Source organism: Panicum virgatum, chromosome 4K (genome assembly GCF_016808335.1).
Source record: "Panicum virgatum strain AP13 chromosome 4K, P.virgatum_v5, whole genome shotgun sequence".
Taxonomy (NCBI): domain Eukaryota; kingdom Viridiplantae; phylum Streptophyta; class Magnoliopsida; order Poales; family Poaceae; genus Panicum; species Panicum virgatum.
The window spans coordinates 19,243,335-19,261,067 of record NC_053139.1 but is presented as its reverse complement, the minus strand read 5'-3'; positions in this window follow the sequence as shown (position 1 = coordinate 19,261,067).

Below are 17,733 nucleotides of genomic sequence, written 5' to 3'. Positions count from 1 at the left end.
TTTGTTCAACATATATATATAAGTGTGTGCACACATGCTGCTACTCGCATCCAACGCTGCACCCTCCAACTAAAGAACCTGCGGAGGGGGAAAACGTATGAGGTTTATGGAAAAACCTCAGCAAGCAAACTACTTTAACCAAGTCATTCAAATCACAGTTTGGTTAATCATCAGGTTAATGAATAGATAAAAGGAAGTATCATAAAGAGACAATATAGCTTCAGGTAAAGATATATGAAAAACTTCAGATCAATTCTTCAATGCACATGCAATTGGTGCAAGGCAATGCATGACTTCACTTCTACCCGCAAATCCCAAGAAAGGAAGTGAGGGTTGCAACCACATTGCTATATCTCAACGTGCGTTGTTGTACCAGTACTTACCGCACCAATCCGGCTACAGTTTCTTCATATGCATATTCAATATGAGAGTGCAAATGTATGATTGCAATGCATGAACTTCATATACCTCCAAAATTTATAACTCCAAGAGCAATGCCACAAGTAAACAAATATATAATTCAGAAATAAAGACAAATTCAGCACTTTCTGGCTAGTGCGAGCTTCTGAAATTTAATGGAGGCAATTCAAATAACAAAGTTAAAGCGAGAAGATCACATTGCTACGTTTACTTGCCTTCACCGAAGATCAAGAATGTAAGCTAAGCACGGTCCGAAGGTGCACCACCTGTTCACAAACATAGCTCAGCACCAAAACAAACATACTTCAAAATAAAAAACATTGAGTAGAGCGATCCTATGCCCGAACCCAATGTCCTCACGTCAAGACATGCTAATCTAGTGAAAACAGCAGCACTGTTGCTTCTCTTTTTTGGAATATTTAAATATTATGTTCAAAAATTCTGATTTTTTTCCAAAAGAAAGATAATTTCATAACCTACAACTTTCTAGTTATTCAAAAGTATAGGAAAAATCATTAACATGGGGTAACATTGAGGTGAACCTTGATCTGACATTCTGATAGATTCTGCAGAATAGTTCTATTGAGACAGTCATAACTGAAGTTCAAAAATTCGGATGACTATGATCTTTACCAATCTGGAAAGCTTATGAAATTCTCTACAACTATTTTAACTATGAGAAAGTCCAAAAATGCCACTAAGATTCCCTAAACTTCAGGTTAACAGACACTGTCCAGAATTACGAGACTGAAAAACTATCATATTCCAACCTTAGTTTCTCCCTCATCTTAAATCCGATTGAGGTGTTCTCTACAGCCATGGAAAGATCTCTAACTCTTATCCAACTCATATAAAGGTTTGATATTTTTTTGAGATCATTAAGAGCATGAAAAACTGCCACGAACAGAAACTGCACAGATTGATGACATGCTGAGAAAAGCGACGAGGACAAAACCTTAATCCTAGTCCAAAGGCGACTAATACCGCTACTCACAAGAGCTAAAAACTTCTAAAACTAGGGGGAACATATTATACAACAAGGGCATGTCTCACCTAGGGGTTCCCCTTGCAAACAATAAGGGCGAAGGCGATGACAATGACAATCACGGCGGTTCCACTCCGTTTCCCCTTTCTTCCTTGCATTCAACCTTGTTGCATTACACCACACAAGGCGGCACCACCATGAACAGTGAGGAAAAGCCATGGAGATGGGGAAAACGGAAAGAGGAGAGGAATCCCAACCGGGTTTTGGAGAGAAACGACAAGGATCGACGAAGACGTGCCCTAGTTTTCCTTCTCTTCTCTTCTCTTCCTCTTCCTCTCCCTCTACCCTCTCTGTTCTTTCGTGCTACGGAGTGGCGGCGCAAGGGGGGAAGGGCCGACGGCTTAGGGTTTGGAAAGGGGAGGGGGTACTGTAGCGCACATTGTAGTACGCTGGTACTTTAGCGTGTGCCCGCCCGCCTAGCAGCTAAAAACATTATAACTTTTTTGATCCAAACTCCAAACGCGACATGTAGATAGTCAAACGGAATGTGCTCGACGAGCTCTACGCATTCCCATGTAGAAGGCGTACTTTGCCCTTTGTTCAATTTGGGTGTTATAGCACAATCAACCTTATATTTTGTAATGACGCACTCGTCGCTAAGGTAAGGAGGTAAGGATCCTTAGCCAACTGAGAGAGCTTGGTTAAGAATGGTTAGGAACCATCGGATAAATATTATAGAGAGAGACGTATCTATATTTTGCCACCGAAACTAACCACGTAAGGCCAAAGATATTTGGCAGTTATTTTTGGTTGCGAGGACGATAGAACGTGCATGCATTGTTAAAACTTGAATGCTTTAATCCTTGTTTAAGTTAGTAAATGTTTTGAGCATCTTCCTAAGGATCTTTAGAGTGCTTTATCTTGTTTGAGTGGTTAGTGAGAATTTGGTGAGTGCCTTGTTCTAAAACCTCGAGTTTGTTGACCTTAGGAAAAGAAATCTAGTCGTGTTTAGCTACCTTAGGTAGGGCCTTTGCATCTTTGATCTTTTGTTCAAGGAGTTTCAAATGATCAACTAGCCTTGTTTGTAGTTTGATCATTCCTGGATTCTTATGAAACCCTACGTTTCAATGAATCAGAATCACATCTTTCCGCATCTTCGTAAAACAATTTCAATAGTCCTTTTTTTCATCATCTCGCCATTTGATCCTTTGATTTAGATGGCAAAGCCTTGTTAAAATTTCTACTCCTTCAAGATGATCTTTGTTACAACATTCATGCCATACCCATATCTATCTTATTGCCTGATGCATTACCCTTGATAGACCACAACCATCAAGCAAGTTTGACATTGGCACCCTAGCTACCAAGTAGAGTTAAAACCTTTTGGTACGGTCAAAGGTGTCAAACTTCTTTAAGTTAGTCCTAAACCGGAGCATGCCAAATAAGTTGGTCTTGACATGGTAGTCGAAGCAGAAGCCAAAGTAAGGGCCATACAAGGAAACAGGTATAAGAAGAAAGAAGGTTAGGATGCTTAGAATCCAATGGATTCATCACACAGAAGAGGAAGCAATTTGAGAAACTAAGACTTACATCCCACAAAACTTTCCGGAATCCCTTAGAACAAATTCTAGTATCTGATCTTCCAGTCCGTTTCTATTCTGGAATCTCGGGACGAGATTTTTTTTAGGGGGGAAGGCTGTGACAATCCAAGTTTTATGGGCTAGAACCACCCAGTTAAAATATAGCTCTTGTGTTTATGTTTATTTAAAAATTTAAACCTTGATTGCCATAGCAAGGCTATTTTTGTAATTTTGGAAAAATGCAGGGTCCTTTTTTTTACAAAATGGTTTTGATTGGGGAGTAAACAAAAATTTTGTAAGGGGTTAAAGTGCATGTCTTGTTTTCATTTTTTTAACATCATAAAAAGGTATATTTTATGCTTAGGATTACCCTTGAAAATTTAAAATTTAAGTTGTGTTCTTTTGCATTTAAAAGAATTGAAGGATTTCAAAATAGTTTCAAATCCTTTGACCTTGTGAGTTTTTGCCCAACGTAAAAGTTGTAAATCTTGCAAAGTTACACAACTTTCATGTTGAACACTTTTTCATTTGAGCCCTAGATCAATGAGAAATTTTACTTTTCAGTTAGGCCCCTGAGATTTTGGAAAATCAGAAGACCACCCATGCCTCACCCTTTCTTCTTTCTTCCTCTGCTGAAACTGGGGTGCGGCTCCTCGCCGCCGGTTTGTCCTACCGCCGGTCCTCTCCGCGCGCCAGCTGCCGAGCCACCGCCTTGGCTGCCCCACGCGTTGCTCCTCCCTTCCCTGGGCCACACCCCAGCACCGCACTGTCCTTCTCCCCGTTTAACACACCGCCCCGCGCCACAGCCGAGTGCCACCTTGCCGCCGGCGCAGCTGAAAACTACCCTTCCGCTCGTAGTTTGACCTCCCTGCCGCCTTAGCTGAACCACACGTCCCTCGCAAGCCCGCCTGGCCGCCCAGACCTCCTCTCTAGCCCCCGCTCCGCTTGCCACGCGCGCGCCGCCGCTACCGAGCTCGACACACCGCCAGTGTGCATGGTAAGAGCCACGGGAGCTTCCAATCCCCTTTTATTCTCTGCCCAGAAGCACCATGAGCTCATCTTCATTCTATTTCCCCACCTCCTCTCGCGCAGCTCACCCCTCTCAAGTCCAGAACGCTGCCGCCCCTCCCCTCGAGTTTCGACGAGCGCCTGCACCGCCATGGAACCGCCGCTCCAATATAGCTCAGGCCCGTCCCAGCACGCAGCTAACTTCACTGCTCCTCCCCGAAGTTCACCGGTCCATCCATCATAGCCCAGGCACCCCAGCCCCGCCGGGACAAGCTCGCCGTCGAGCTTTGCTCCGCCGCCGCCCCTGCTGACCACAGCTCTGACCTGTCCGGCCCTCTCCCTCCCATCTATGGCCACTAGAAGGTTCGCCCGGGCCCACTAGTCCTCCCTGACCCTCCCTCCTTCGGCACCGGCGATGGATCTCGCCGAAATTCTGGCGATCCCCTCCATGTTCCCCTTCTTCCTCTGTTTAGGGACCCAATTGCTTTGATTGGATTAGTTTTTGGGTCCCTTTTGCAAAAAAAAAAAGACCAGAACCCTTTCTTGTTTTGTCCTGTGAACTTTGATCATAGGAATTTGTAGAAAAATCCAAAAATAGCAAACCTTTTTTATCTGAGTTCTTTAGAGATAGATCTATAAATTTGTTTATGTGAGTTTGCACTGAATCCCTGTAACGAACATGGCACCATTTATGCCATTTCGAGTGATTTTGGTGATCGATAGACAACGCAATCAATGGGATTAATGCTTTCATTAAGTGAACATTTCTAGATCCCAGGGATGAAGTAAAAAAGCCATGCAAAGCAAAACATGAAGAAAGAACTCAAAGAAACGCTGAATTGGACGAGTTCTACTGAAATCAGTAGCACCGGAAGAACCGATGCATAAAGCATCGGTGCATTCGATGGTTGTCGGAAGATCTGACGCCTTGGCATTTGTGCAGGACTGAGCACCTCTGGAGATCAAGTGTAGAAAGAAGTGAAGCACCAGTTGAACTAACGGCTTCAAGATAGGCATTGATGCATTCAGTGTACCATGTTCCAGAGACGATGTCAAGCGAGTAGAAGCAAAGTCTTTAGCACCAGTTAAACCGGTGGTGCGTCGGATCAAGGCGTCGGTGCAATGACGTTAGCAATGGCAACGGCTACTTGGAGGCACCGGTTGAACCGACACTATGTCATCGGTTAAACCGGCAGGTGCCAACTCAGCTGCAAAAGCGCAGAGAAGCCAATGGCTAGTTTCAGCCTGTGAGTGACCGGAAGAACAGATGCGTAAGCACCGGAAGTTCCGATGCCCATGCAAGAAAGCTGCTAACGGCTCCAAACGGCTAGTTCAAGTGTGTGGCCTATATATATGCCTTTCCCCCTGCCATTTGAAGCTTGCTGGAGTTGCTGGACATCCCACACACACCCAAGAACATCTCCAAGCCATACAAGAGCATCAAGATCATATCCTTAGCCCTTAGCACACTTTGAGAGTGTTGTGTAAAGGATTAGCTCTTAGTGAGTGAGATTGCAAGGCTTTGAGCCCTTGTGCTGTGGTTCCTTAGTGAACCAAAAGAAGAAGCTTGGTGCGCCGGCCCCTTGGAGCTGTGAAGCTCGCCGGCAACGTCATCGACCCTCCGACTTGGTGTGGAGCGGCGACGACACTTTCTGCGGGGGACGTGGAGACCCCCATCCTTTGTGGAGAAGCTGCTTAGTGGAATCCGGGGCCAAGGTGACCGTGACTTTGTTCACGGAAGAGACTTGGTGGCCGAGTAGCAAATACTCTTAGTGAGTGCTACAACAACGTGGATGTAGGTGTGCCTTTGTGGCTAACCAAACCATGGGATAAACACCCGTGTCAAGAGTTTGCTATCTCCTATCCCGCTCTTTAAGCTTCCGCATTTAATACTAGCAATTTGTGTGCCTTTACTTTCATAGAGTAGTTTCTTGATAGGAAAGGCTATAGGTTGCTAAACTCTTTTAGGATAGGGGTTTCACACTAGAACAACCATAGTTGCACATCTATTTAGTATGTTTTAGTTTAAGTTTTGTGCAAACTAGTTGGAGCCATAGGTCTAGGTTTTGAATAGTGCCTAATTCACCCACTCCCCCTCTTAGGCTAGAGCACCCGATTCTTTCAAGTGGTATCAGAGCCGGGACTCACTTGTCTCACAAGCAAAGCTAATTCCATTGGCAAATTTGTGTTTACCGGCTCATTAGATCGGTAGGCTTATCCGCCTAGTGAGTTAGCTCTTTTAGGGGAAGGGATGGATTCTCTAGGACCTCCTCCACATTTCAATGGCACGGGCTTCCAACGATGGAAGATTTTGATGCAATCTCACCTCCAAGCAAAGGGTCTAAATGTTTGGAGAGTAACGAGTGAAGGAACCAAAAGCAATAGTCAACAAGAGAAGCAATTTGATGCTATAGCCAAGTGTGCTATTTTAAATTCTCTCGGTGAAAATGTTTTCAACCGTGTGTTTGCTTGCGAAAATGCTCAAGTTTTATGGAAAACTATTAGTAAGAACCATGAAGGCACAAAAGATGTTACAAATGAAAGATATCATGTTCTCATTGATAAACTTAATAGCTTCAAGCAACTTGATCATAAAAATGCCGAAGCTATGTACTCACGGTTTAATATTCTTGTGAATGAGATTAACTCTTTAGATGTGAAGAAAATTAAAGATTTGGAACTCATTTGCAAGATCCTTCACTCACTCCGAAGGCCGGACTATGATTTGGTGACAATAATTCTATATGAGAAAGATCTCACAACAATAGCACCAAATCAAGTCCTCAACAAGGTGATCACCCATGAGCTACGCCATGATATCAAGCCAAGAGCGCCACCTTCTTCACCAACACATAGTGCACTTGCATGCAAGCAAGTCAAAAAGTTGAAGAAGATGGTCATCCAAGGTAGCTCAAGTGATGAGGAAGAAGAGGATGCAAGAAGCTCCTCAAGTGATGATAAAGAGCCAATGCACCCCAACCTCTATAAGGAAGTAAAGAAGATAAATAAATGCTTGAAGGAAATCAACTCAATGGGGTATATGGTCTTCCTCAAAGATGGGCATCACCATCAACTTATGAAGGTTGAGAAGAAGTTCAAGAAAAACAAGCAAAAGAAGGAGAAGAAGCCCAAGCATGAATCATTTGCCATAATGGGTGAATGGGTTAGCGGTGTTGAAGAATCAAGTGCAAGTTCAAGTGATGATTCAAACAAGAAATTCACCACCCGCATGGGATCATCATCCAACACTTGCCTTATGGCCAAAGGTATGGATAGCGATGTAAGTGATGATGACTCCGATTCTCCTTCAATTAATGAACTTCTTGATCTTGTTCATGAGCACCAAAAAGTCATTAAGAAGCAATCAAAAGAAATTAAAAATCTTAATGCTCTCAATGATCAAAATGTTTTCCTTGCTTGCTACAAATTTTGAAGATTTAATGTGCAAATTCAAATTTCTTAGCAAGGAGCATGAAGAGCTCAAATTAAAATTTGAGAGCATTAATGATACAAATGACTCTTTGGAAATGAAGCAAACTACCCCTTGTGCAATTCCAATCTCTAGGGTAGATGCTTCAACTTCTTGCATTGATTTAATTGATGAATCTTGCTCTAACCCTTGCAATGAGAAATGCTATGAGAATGTCATTGTAGAATCATGTGATGATCTCATTGCCAAAGAGAATGATGAGCTCAAGCAAGAAGTGGAAAGGCTCATGAAGGACTTGTATATATTGAAGGGCAAAGGTATAGAGAGCAATGTCCAACCTTCTCAAGATAACCGTGAAAACATGGTGAAAAAGCTTGAGAAGGGGTCCACCGTGACTCGCTCAAAGTGCCACAAAGAAGGCCACAAGTCCAACAAGTGTTCTCAACCGAGGAAGAAGCTTTCGGATGAGAAGAACAAAAAGAAACTCACAATCAAGAGTTCTCTCATCTACACCAAGCCCAACCGTAGGAACAAAAGCAAAAGCACCTCCTATGTGATCAACAAGAAAACCAATGGCAAGGTGGTTGCTCACAAGGTTGGGAAGCAAAAAAGGAGTTGGAACTGCCCAATTTGGGTGCCCAAGGACATCATCACCAACATGAAGGGGCCTCAAATGGTGTGGGTTCCAAAGGAGACTTAAAGCCAAGGACGGCTTCGGGGGATTTAGAGGCTTAGCTCACAAGTTAAAGTGAAGGTTCAAGCCAAAGTAGCTAAGCTCACAACTTGGACATTTATTGCCCAAGTCCCCCATAAGATAATGGTAGCTAGATTTCAATTCAAGCATCATGTAGCTCCATTACTTTTGCTAGGATGTTTGCATATTGCATCTCCTAGTGTTATATATGGTGGGTTGCTTGTGTCATGATTCTAACCCATGAACAACCTACATGGTTTGATAAGTGTGTAGAAAGCTACACCAGGTTACCCTTCATGGTACATGGACTTCATGAGGTATGTATTTCATATGTGTACCATGAACACAAGCTATAGGGTAAACTTCCTGATTGTGTCAAAATCAATGTGCATACATTTGCTTGGTGATTCAAACACTAAATACACACATTTAGGGGGAGTTCATCCTATGGCTTGTGATTTTGAGACTAACATGTTTGTAAATTTATCTTTTGTAGTCTCACGTAGAGTTAACACTCTAAGAGAATGTTTCTCACAATTAATATGAACAAACAACTCTATAAGAGTGATAAGATAGATTGTGCTTTCATGCATATTGAGCCATGATCTATTGAACTTAAATGCTCATATCTAAGTTCATAGGCTATGTGCTCATATATTTGCTTAACCTTGGTGTACCAAGTGCTCTTTGTTTAAAGACTTTCAATTGGTTGCAAGTCACTTTCAATTGGTACATGCAAGGCAAAAAAAAATCCCCAGAGGTATGCAAGGTTCTAAATTCATTCAATTGGTATCTTTGTCTTATCCTATTTATTTTAGAGCTACCTCCGTGCATGATATGATCTAAGCACTCTAGTTATAACATCTAGTTGTGCACTTGATTTTCACATTATCATTTTGTGCACATACTTATGGAGAGCTTAGCTCATGTCATGCTAGTTTCATGATTTTGTGATCCACCATAGTGAAATTTTCAATTGGTATCTTCATTGATATCATACAATTGGATCATGAGTCATGGAACTAACTCCCTAGATCTATAAATTTGTTTTTGTGAGTTTGCACTGAATCCCTGTAACGAACATGGCACCATTTATGCCATTTCGAGTGATTTTGGTGATCGATGGACAACACAATCAATGGGATTAATGCTTTCATTAAGTGAACATTTCTAGATCCCAGGGATGAAGTAAAAAGGCCATGCAAAGCAAAACGCGAAGAAAGAACTCAAAGAAATGCTGAATTGGACGAGTTCTACTGAAATTAGTAGCACCGGAAGAACCGATGCCTAAAGCATCGGTGCATCTGATGGTTGTCGGAAGATCCGACGCCTTGGCATTTGTGCAGGACTGAGCACCTCTGGAGATCAAGTGTAGAAAGAAGTGAAGCACCGGTTGAACCGACGGCTTCAAGATAGGCATCGGTGCATTCAGTGTACCATGGTCCAGAGACGATGTCAAGCGAGCAGAAGCAAAGTCTTCAGCACCGGTTTAACCGGTGGTGCGTCGGATCAAGGCGTCGGTGCAATGATGTTAGCAATGGCAACGGCTACTTGGAGATCAAGAGGCACCGGTTGAACCGACACTATGTCATCGGTTAAACCGGTGGGTGCCAACTCAGCTGCAGAAGCGCAGAGAAGCCAACGGCTAGTTTCAGCCTGTGAGTGACCGGAACAACCGATGCATAAGTACCGGAAGTTCCGATGCCCACGCAGGAAAGCTGCTAACGGCTCCAAATGGCTAGTTCAAGTGTGTGGCCTATATATATGCCTTCCCCCGGCCATTTGAAGCTTGCTGGAGTTGCTGGACATCCCACACACACCCAAGAACATCTCCAAGCCATACAAGAGCATCAAGATCATATCCTTAGCCCTTAGCACAATTTGAGAGTGTTGTGTAAAGGATTAGCTCCTAGTGAGTGAGATTGCAAGGCTTTGAGCCCTTGTGCTATGGTTCCTTAGTGAACCAAAAGAAGAAGCTTGGTGCGCCGGCCCCTTGGAGCTGTGAAGCTCGCCGGCAACATCATCGACCCTCCGACTTGGTGTGGAGCAGCAACGACACTTTGTGTGGAGGACGTGGAGACCCCCATCCTTTGTAGAGAAGCTCCTTAGTGGAACCCGGGGCCAAGGTGACCGTGATTGTGTTCACGGAAGAGACTGGGTGGCCGAGTAGCAAATACTCTTAGTGAGTGCTATAACAACGTGGATGTAGGTGTGCCTTTGTGGCTAACCGAACCACGGGATAAACACCCGTGTCAAGAGTTTGCTATCTCCTATCCCGCTCTTTAAGCTTTTGCATTTAATACTAGCAATTTGTGTGCCTTTACTTTCATAGAGTAGTTTCTTGATAGGAAAGGCTATAGGTTGCTAAACTCTTTTAGGATAGGGGTTTCACACTAGAACAACCATAGTTGCACATCTAGATAGCATATTTTAGTTTAAGTTTCGTGCAAACTAGTTGGAGCCATAGGTCTAGGTTTTGAATAGTGCCTAATTCACCCCCTCCCCCTCTTAGGCTAGAGCACCCGATCCTTTCAATCCCATTGGTTTGTGCTGTAGATTAAATATTAGGAAACGGGTGTTTTATTTCTATCTCATGAACCATAGCTGTGCTGGACTTTATCTTTGAACCATATAACCTATGTGCTATGTATGCACTTGTGTAAAATTTGTAGACCCAGTGTATGACTAGAGCATGAGATCCTAGCTACTTTAGTGATATGTTGCTTGTATCTTTGATATTTATTCAAGCAAGTTGCTGTTAGAGTTTATGGCGCATCTTTTATCATAGTCTTTAATAGATGCATGTAAGCTCTAGTAAAATTTGGAAGTGCAGTAGTACTGTCTAGCTTGAGTTTTGAAATTTATGTTTGAGTTTTAAGGTTAATTCATAAGTAATAGTTTTTGTACATGGAAAATTGTGGAAATATTCTTGAGTGATTCTTTTGAAGATTATAGCATGTCCATGAAGTTTCAGCACTTAGTTATGTCTGGAACTTTAGATTTAAATAGATCTTGATATGTTAGGGCTGTTTTTTATTTATTTTGGTAACACTGATCTTTTAGGGATAAAATCCTGATAAAATTACAGAAGTTTGGATGATTCTTGACTAGTGCTCATTTAAATTTGTAGCTCCAGTGCTATAGTGGTCGGTTCTGTAGAAATAAATCATGTTCTAGGGCTGTTTAACTGAAATATTTCTTCTGTTAAATGATAGCCCAAGTCCAAGTGTAGTTACTTTGAAAAGATTGTGTGACCTCGTTACCATGTTTGAGCCTGAACTTTGTTGTTAATCTCCTTTCTAACTTTAATTTTTTAAACTTTAATTTGAATTCAAACCATGTTACTTAGTGTAGCTAGTTTTGCTATTTTATGAAGTCATGATTAGTGAGTTACAGAAGAGAGTACTTGACATAGTTAATCTCGATTGTTTGATTATTAGATTACAACTTTACAGTGAAGGAAAGCTATAAAAAGTTAGCATTTCAATAACTTGAAATATTGCATCCCATATAGAGGCAATATCGTTAGCAGACGGAACGTACGAACTCATCCAGGAACCAGATGGGGATATTTCTGAAGCTTAGGCCAACATCGCTGAATTAACTGAGGTCCCGAACCCAGATTCGGAAGAACCAAAGTTCGGAAGAGCCAAAGGCTAATAGCTTTAGCAAAGTCACTAAAGGTAAGCCCCGGTGCATAATCCCATTATTTTAAATTATGCAACCTACTATTTCTATTTACTTGTGCATTTAAGTTATTGGAGTTAAATGAAAACCTTAGCTGCATAATTCTAGGTACCTATTGATTGAACATTAGAAATTGAGTCCACATAGATGCAATGGTAATAGGACCGGTAAAAGTCGAGTGATTGCTTGTCACTCGCGAGCTCTATAGGAATTAATTGTTTACATTCTTGCAATCACTATAAGGACCATGGATGGATTTGGTTACAAGCTTCATGGTTGAAATATGTATGTGTTGATAAAATTGCTAAGGCCGCAGTGTGTGGTAACATTGGTTAAGCGTTTGAAAGTACTAGCCACATGTCGTAAATATGGTACGCGGTAAGCCTAGTAACTGATCGGCCCGGCAAGTGGACATACCTCCCACTCTCCCTTAGAAATAGGATTTTATTTTTATTGCCCAACACCACGGGTGCAGGGATGTGGAGGTTCCCTGTAGTCGGGGAGAGTGGCACTGATCCATGAACCGGAATGAGAAGCAAACGGTTGCTTGGGAGTGACTTGACAGTGCTCCAAGCGTGTGTGTTAGGTTTACCCTTGCAAGGTGGAAATTCGATTCAGACTCGTCCGTTTCTCGCGGAAATTGAGATTGCTTGATCTCTTTGCCACATAGAGTAAGAAGTGAAAAAAAGATGATACTCAATCTTGTTGGATGAAATTAAATTCTCTATCATGTTTGTATAGATAGGTGCTTACCTAGAATGGCTAATGAAACTAGAATCTGAAAGCTAAAACTTGAAATTAAGAACCTACTCTTTGTTACTTTTCAACAAAAGAACCCCCAGAGCCTTCACAAGCCTTGCATGTCTAGTTAAATGGATATTATATACCCTTAGTCGGGTCAGCCTTGCTAAGTATTAGTATACTCAGTCTTGCTTGTGACTTTATTTTTAGGTAATTTTTTGGGATGCTTGGTGATATTGACGTCATGTACGGGCTTCATCATGATATCATATATCGTCGCTAGTTGTCGTTTTTTTTCCGATTTTTTTTAAACTCTGTGGAACTTATCTACTTTCAAATTTCTGAGGTACTCCGTTTGAATTCTCAAACTCAATTTGTAATAACATTTACTATTGAAGTTGTGTTGTAAAATTTATGGCTGTTGTAATCTCTGGGCTCACCTTCGTGTGAGATATGTTGTTTTGATCGGAAATACAGTGGTTGCATCGGGATTTTACCCGACAGACTGTTTAAAGTGCGTTTAAAGTGCGTGTTAACCATTTCATCAATAAAGGTGAGGGTTAAAGCACTTGAGCCGGATTAATTTAGGCGGTTTTGCCACACATTTATCGGCGGATCTTGGGTATTTGTGTTGGTCATGCGCGATAAATGATCCGCCACTAAATTCTCTACTCCTTTCTTATCTTTAATTTCTAAATCAAACTCTTGGAGTTGGAGAATCCATCTGATCAACTTTGGTTTAGCATCCTTCTTAGTGAAGAGGTACTTGAGTGCAGCATGGTATGTATAGACAATGACCTTTGTCCCCACTAGATAGGATCTAAACTTGTCGATAGCAAAGACGACTGCTAGGAGCTCTTTTTCTATTGTGGCGTAATTGAGCTGAGCTCTAGTGAGTGTCTTGCTGGCGTACGCAATCGTGTGATGTTTCTTATCCTTGGTTTGACCAAGTACGGCCCCCACCGCATAGTCACTAGCATCACACATGATCTCAAACGGGAGCTTCCAATCTGGGGGTCGGATGATTGGAGCTGAGATGAGTGCGTTTTTGAGAGTGTTAAAGGCTTTATGAAACTCATCTGTGAATTGGAAAGGAACATCCTTGGCTAGGAGACTGTTGGCGCCTACCAACGTCACCAGTGATGACGCCCGCAGACGCTAATTTGGGGTGGCAGTATTTCATGAACCACGAATGAATCCGCAAGCGCACGGAATACCGCTGTAGCATTTTAACCGGGAGTATACCGGGGTGTCATTTATATTTCCGCAGGGAAGGCGGTGATTGAGAGAATATATAGATTAGTGGGTGAATTCTATCTAGATTGGATATTCTCATGCATAAATAGGGGTAAGATAATAACATGGTAGGAGGTAGTGTGACACACACACAAACTATCCTCTTGAATAAATAAATAAAAAGAAAGATAAAAGATGCTTTAGGCCGGGAGCAAGGTAAAAGTCAGAGCTCGAGTCAGCTGTGCTAGGCTAGCTATATCTACACTTTCTCATTGGTTAGCTCGTCAGAGATTAAACTACACAACAGGGAGATCACTATCGAAGCGACAGGAGGAGCCCGTACACCCCGGCGACTTTATGTACCTCCTACCCCCCATACCGAACGTGGAGGATTACTAAAAGGCTCGGACAGGGCTATCACCACCTGCAGGCTACCTCTACAAACTGTGGGTATAGTTGATATCCAGCAACACTTAGCTAATCTAGACACCATATCTACACTAGTAAGGGATACTCTAGTGTCCCGCGCGGAGCCCCCACCCTCCGGATGGACAGACATCACACTAGAGCAATCATACGAATACTGGAGCAGTTGATAGAGTTCTAAGAACAAAAGACTAACCATCTCTAGCACAAGGCGATCATACAATGCAAGCAAAGAATGATAACGCAACCATGACAAGAAGCATATACTCGATAACTCAGAATATATTTTAAGTAAATATCAGTAAACATAGTCTAATTCTATTACAAACAACCGAATATTACAAGAGAGAGCTAAAGATGAACCCATACTAGACTCTCGAGAAACACCGACGACTCGATGACTCCTAGACTTCTCCTGAACTCCACTAAGCCTAAAGACTATGCAAGGAATGCAAGAGAGGAGAGGTGAGTTGTGTGTGGTGTGTGTGTGTGTGTCCTATTCTCCACACCCCCCCCCCCCTTGTATTTATAGCAGGGAGTCACAGGGTGAAGCCAGCACAACTGACGTAGGGGACCAATGGGGAAGCGCCACGTGCCCTGGTTGAGGCAGTGGGGCCCACGGGCCAGGTCGGCCGACCAGGTAGGTCGATCGGCCTGCCCGGGCCACCAACCGCCCCCAACTTCTTCTGGTGGGCTGTCTTGAGCCTCTTTGTCTGATCTACGCTGAGGTTGGCCTGTATTGACTTGTTTGAATTGGGTTCTTGCATCACTTTTGGTCCATCTGAGCCTGAATCGGTGCTCTAATAATTTTTGCGATTTTATGTCGGGCCAAAGTATGCTTGCAACCTGCATATTAGCTTTAAAACACAACTTGCATATTCTAAAAGGTAAAGTGTGGTTTAGGGACTATATTGGATAAGGATGCGTGTAAGAAATGCAAACTCTAATGATTTTCTAATCAAATTGACGCCTGGAAATGATCATTAGTGAGCGTCAACAAGATCCCCCAAGCTGTCCTTTGCTCGTCCCAAGCAAAGTAGGACAAATCAGGTTATTGATCAAAAAATCACTTTGACTCATACCTTACCTATCATGTCATAGTCTGAAGCAAAGGGATTCATCTATAAGCTTAAATAAGTCGGTTAGCATACCTTTGCTCAATTACCTTACTCCTTCATGGGGCTTTTTAGCTATCTCCTTGTCTTGGGTTGTTGAAAGTTAGAACGGTGCATAGAGTGATACTTACTTGTTCATAGATCCGCAATCCATCTGGAGATACTTTTTGAAAAAAAATTTGAAAACATGGCAAAGCTCCCAGGATAACTCTCTCGAGGCACTCATCTTGTATTTCCTTACCAGGGCAGTATCTGCCTTTGATCTTCCCTACTACTACAAGCCTTTATGGAGCTCAAGGTAGGATAAGTACAGGGCACACTTGTATTCTATTTATTGTAAAGTCAAAGAGATGATCCATGGAGAAACAAGTCATGCAATCTCGATCAAAAGGTGCAAGTGTATGAGTGGATGGATGGATGGATGGATATGACTTACTCCTAATGGCTTTTCTCTCTCGAATCATCCCTATGTCTCTTTCTTCTTCTTTTTTTTGAGACATGGCTACCCCTTTTTCTCTTTCTCTTTTTTTTTGGGTCATGCTTCTTTGGCATGCCATCTTTTCTTTTTTTGGGGCAACCATAATCTGACTTTATTTTATTTCAGGGATGTTCTACGAGAGAGATCACCAAGACATGGAGCACTTATTATGTGGAATGAATGGGTGGTGGTGCCAATTCCTAGTGTAGGAATGTAGCAATTGGATGGGACGTGTGCGTGCTTATGATCGAGGAAGCATGAAAAGCATCTCTCTAGGGTCACACAATTTGACAAAACTCAACAGAATATCAAGCAGCATATGTGCAAAGGGTTTTTCATGGAATATGACATATGGCTCTGGTAGGACTTTGCATGTAGATGGATATGAGTAGGACTAGTAGGTACAGAAGGGTACTACCGGACATAGTACAGGTAGAACTCCTATAATACCAAGAAAAATAAGAAAAGGGCTTTTAGAGGGAGAAGAGTCAAGGCCCATCTAGCCCACTTCTACTCCTCCCCACGCCATCTCCTCCCCAGACCCAACACCTTCTCCTTCCTCTTCTTGTTTTCTTTCTCGTTCTCTTTCTCCTCCTCCTCCCATGGATGCTCCTCCCTACATCCCCCACTACATCACCCAATCCTTAGAGAGGAGTAGCAAAACAAAACGAGGAGAGTAAGAGGAGCTCGAGGAGGTGCATCTTTGGGACGGATTTGCTTTTTCCCACACTCCCCTTGGCTAGGGTTTGGGGGACGCCCAAGGTGAGATAGATTTGCCCTTTTCCTACACTAATTAGGCATTCATGATGGAGTTTGCCCTTGAGTTTTAGTGGATTGGTGGGGCGAATGGACGTTTTGGTGTCTCTCTAGGATTTTAGATTCACTATTTTACTGTAGCTTAGTTGAGAGGATGATTTGGGCCACTTAGAAGCCGAAATAAATCATGGGGTGAACAACAAAGTTGTAGGGTACATTCAGATTTAGTAGCTCGTGAAATTTTGTGATTTTATCCCAAGAGATTTGAGAGACATAGATTTTATGAGCTAGCTGTCATTTTCTAACGAAAATCTGGACAAAGCTGGATCAAGGAGGTTTCTGAAAACCTTAAAGGCATAATTAGACTTTTCAGCCTTGAGAAACTTGTAGGACTTTTCATTACCTTTCCAAATTGGTAAAGATTGTATTAGATTTATAAAATCAATCTTCCTATTTTGTCAGCAGAAAGTTGAGTTTAGATTGAGCCCTTTTTAGGCCATCTTATTGACCCTTTTAGCAAAAGTTCGTACTACCAAAGTTGGTGGCTATGGAGTTATCTACCTTCTGATGAAGTTTCATAATATTTGGATATACAGATTTGGAGATACTCCCTCCATTCACTTTTGATAGCTATATTTCAAAAACTCAAATATTCAAAAATGATAGCTATATTTGCTATTGGCATGGGTTCTGGCAATAAATAGAATTAGTAACGAGGAGTTTCCAGTTAAAATATTGGAGGACCAACAAAAAAGTCCATGTTGCATTTATTAGATTGATAAGCACACTTGGTGCCCTTGGTCATTGTGCCATATAGAAATATATCAATTAAAACTGAATGGAGGGAGTACATAATTATTGGGCTTGCTATCCTGATTTCTGGGCAGATTTAAAGTTCTGTTTTCAGCTGCAGATTTGACCATCTTAAAGCCATAATAAAAATAAAGTTCCCCCATGAAAGTTTTAGGTCTTTATCATTACATTCCAATAATATATTCTTTTGCTATCATATCTTTTGTAGATTAAAAGTTACAAAAAAGTGAAGCAGCAGTGCTGCAATTGTCTTGTGGTCTTTTCGATGTTTGGGTTGAATAGTGGTTTGGGAGGGGGCGTAGGAGCACTTTACTTATTGGAATGCTTATTGGTATGTGTTGTTATCTGGTCTTGCTTTGTCAAA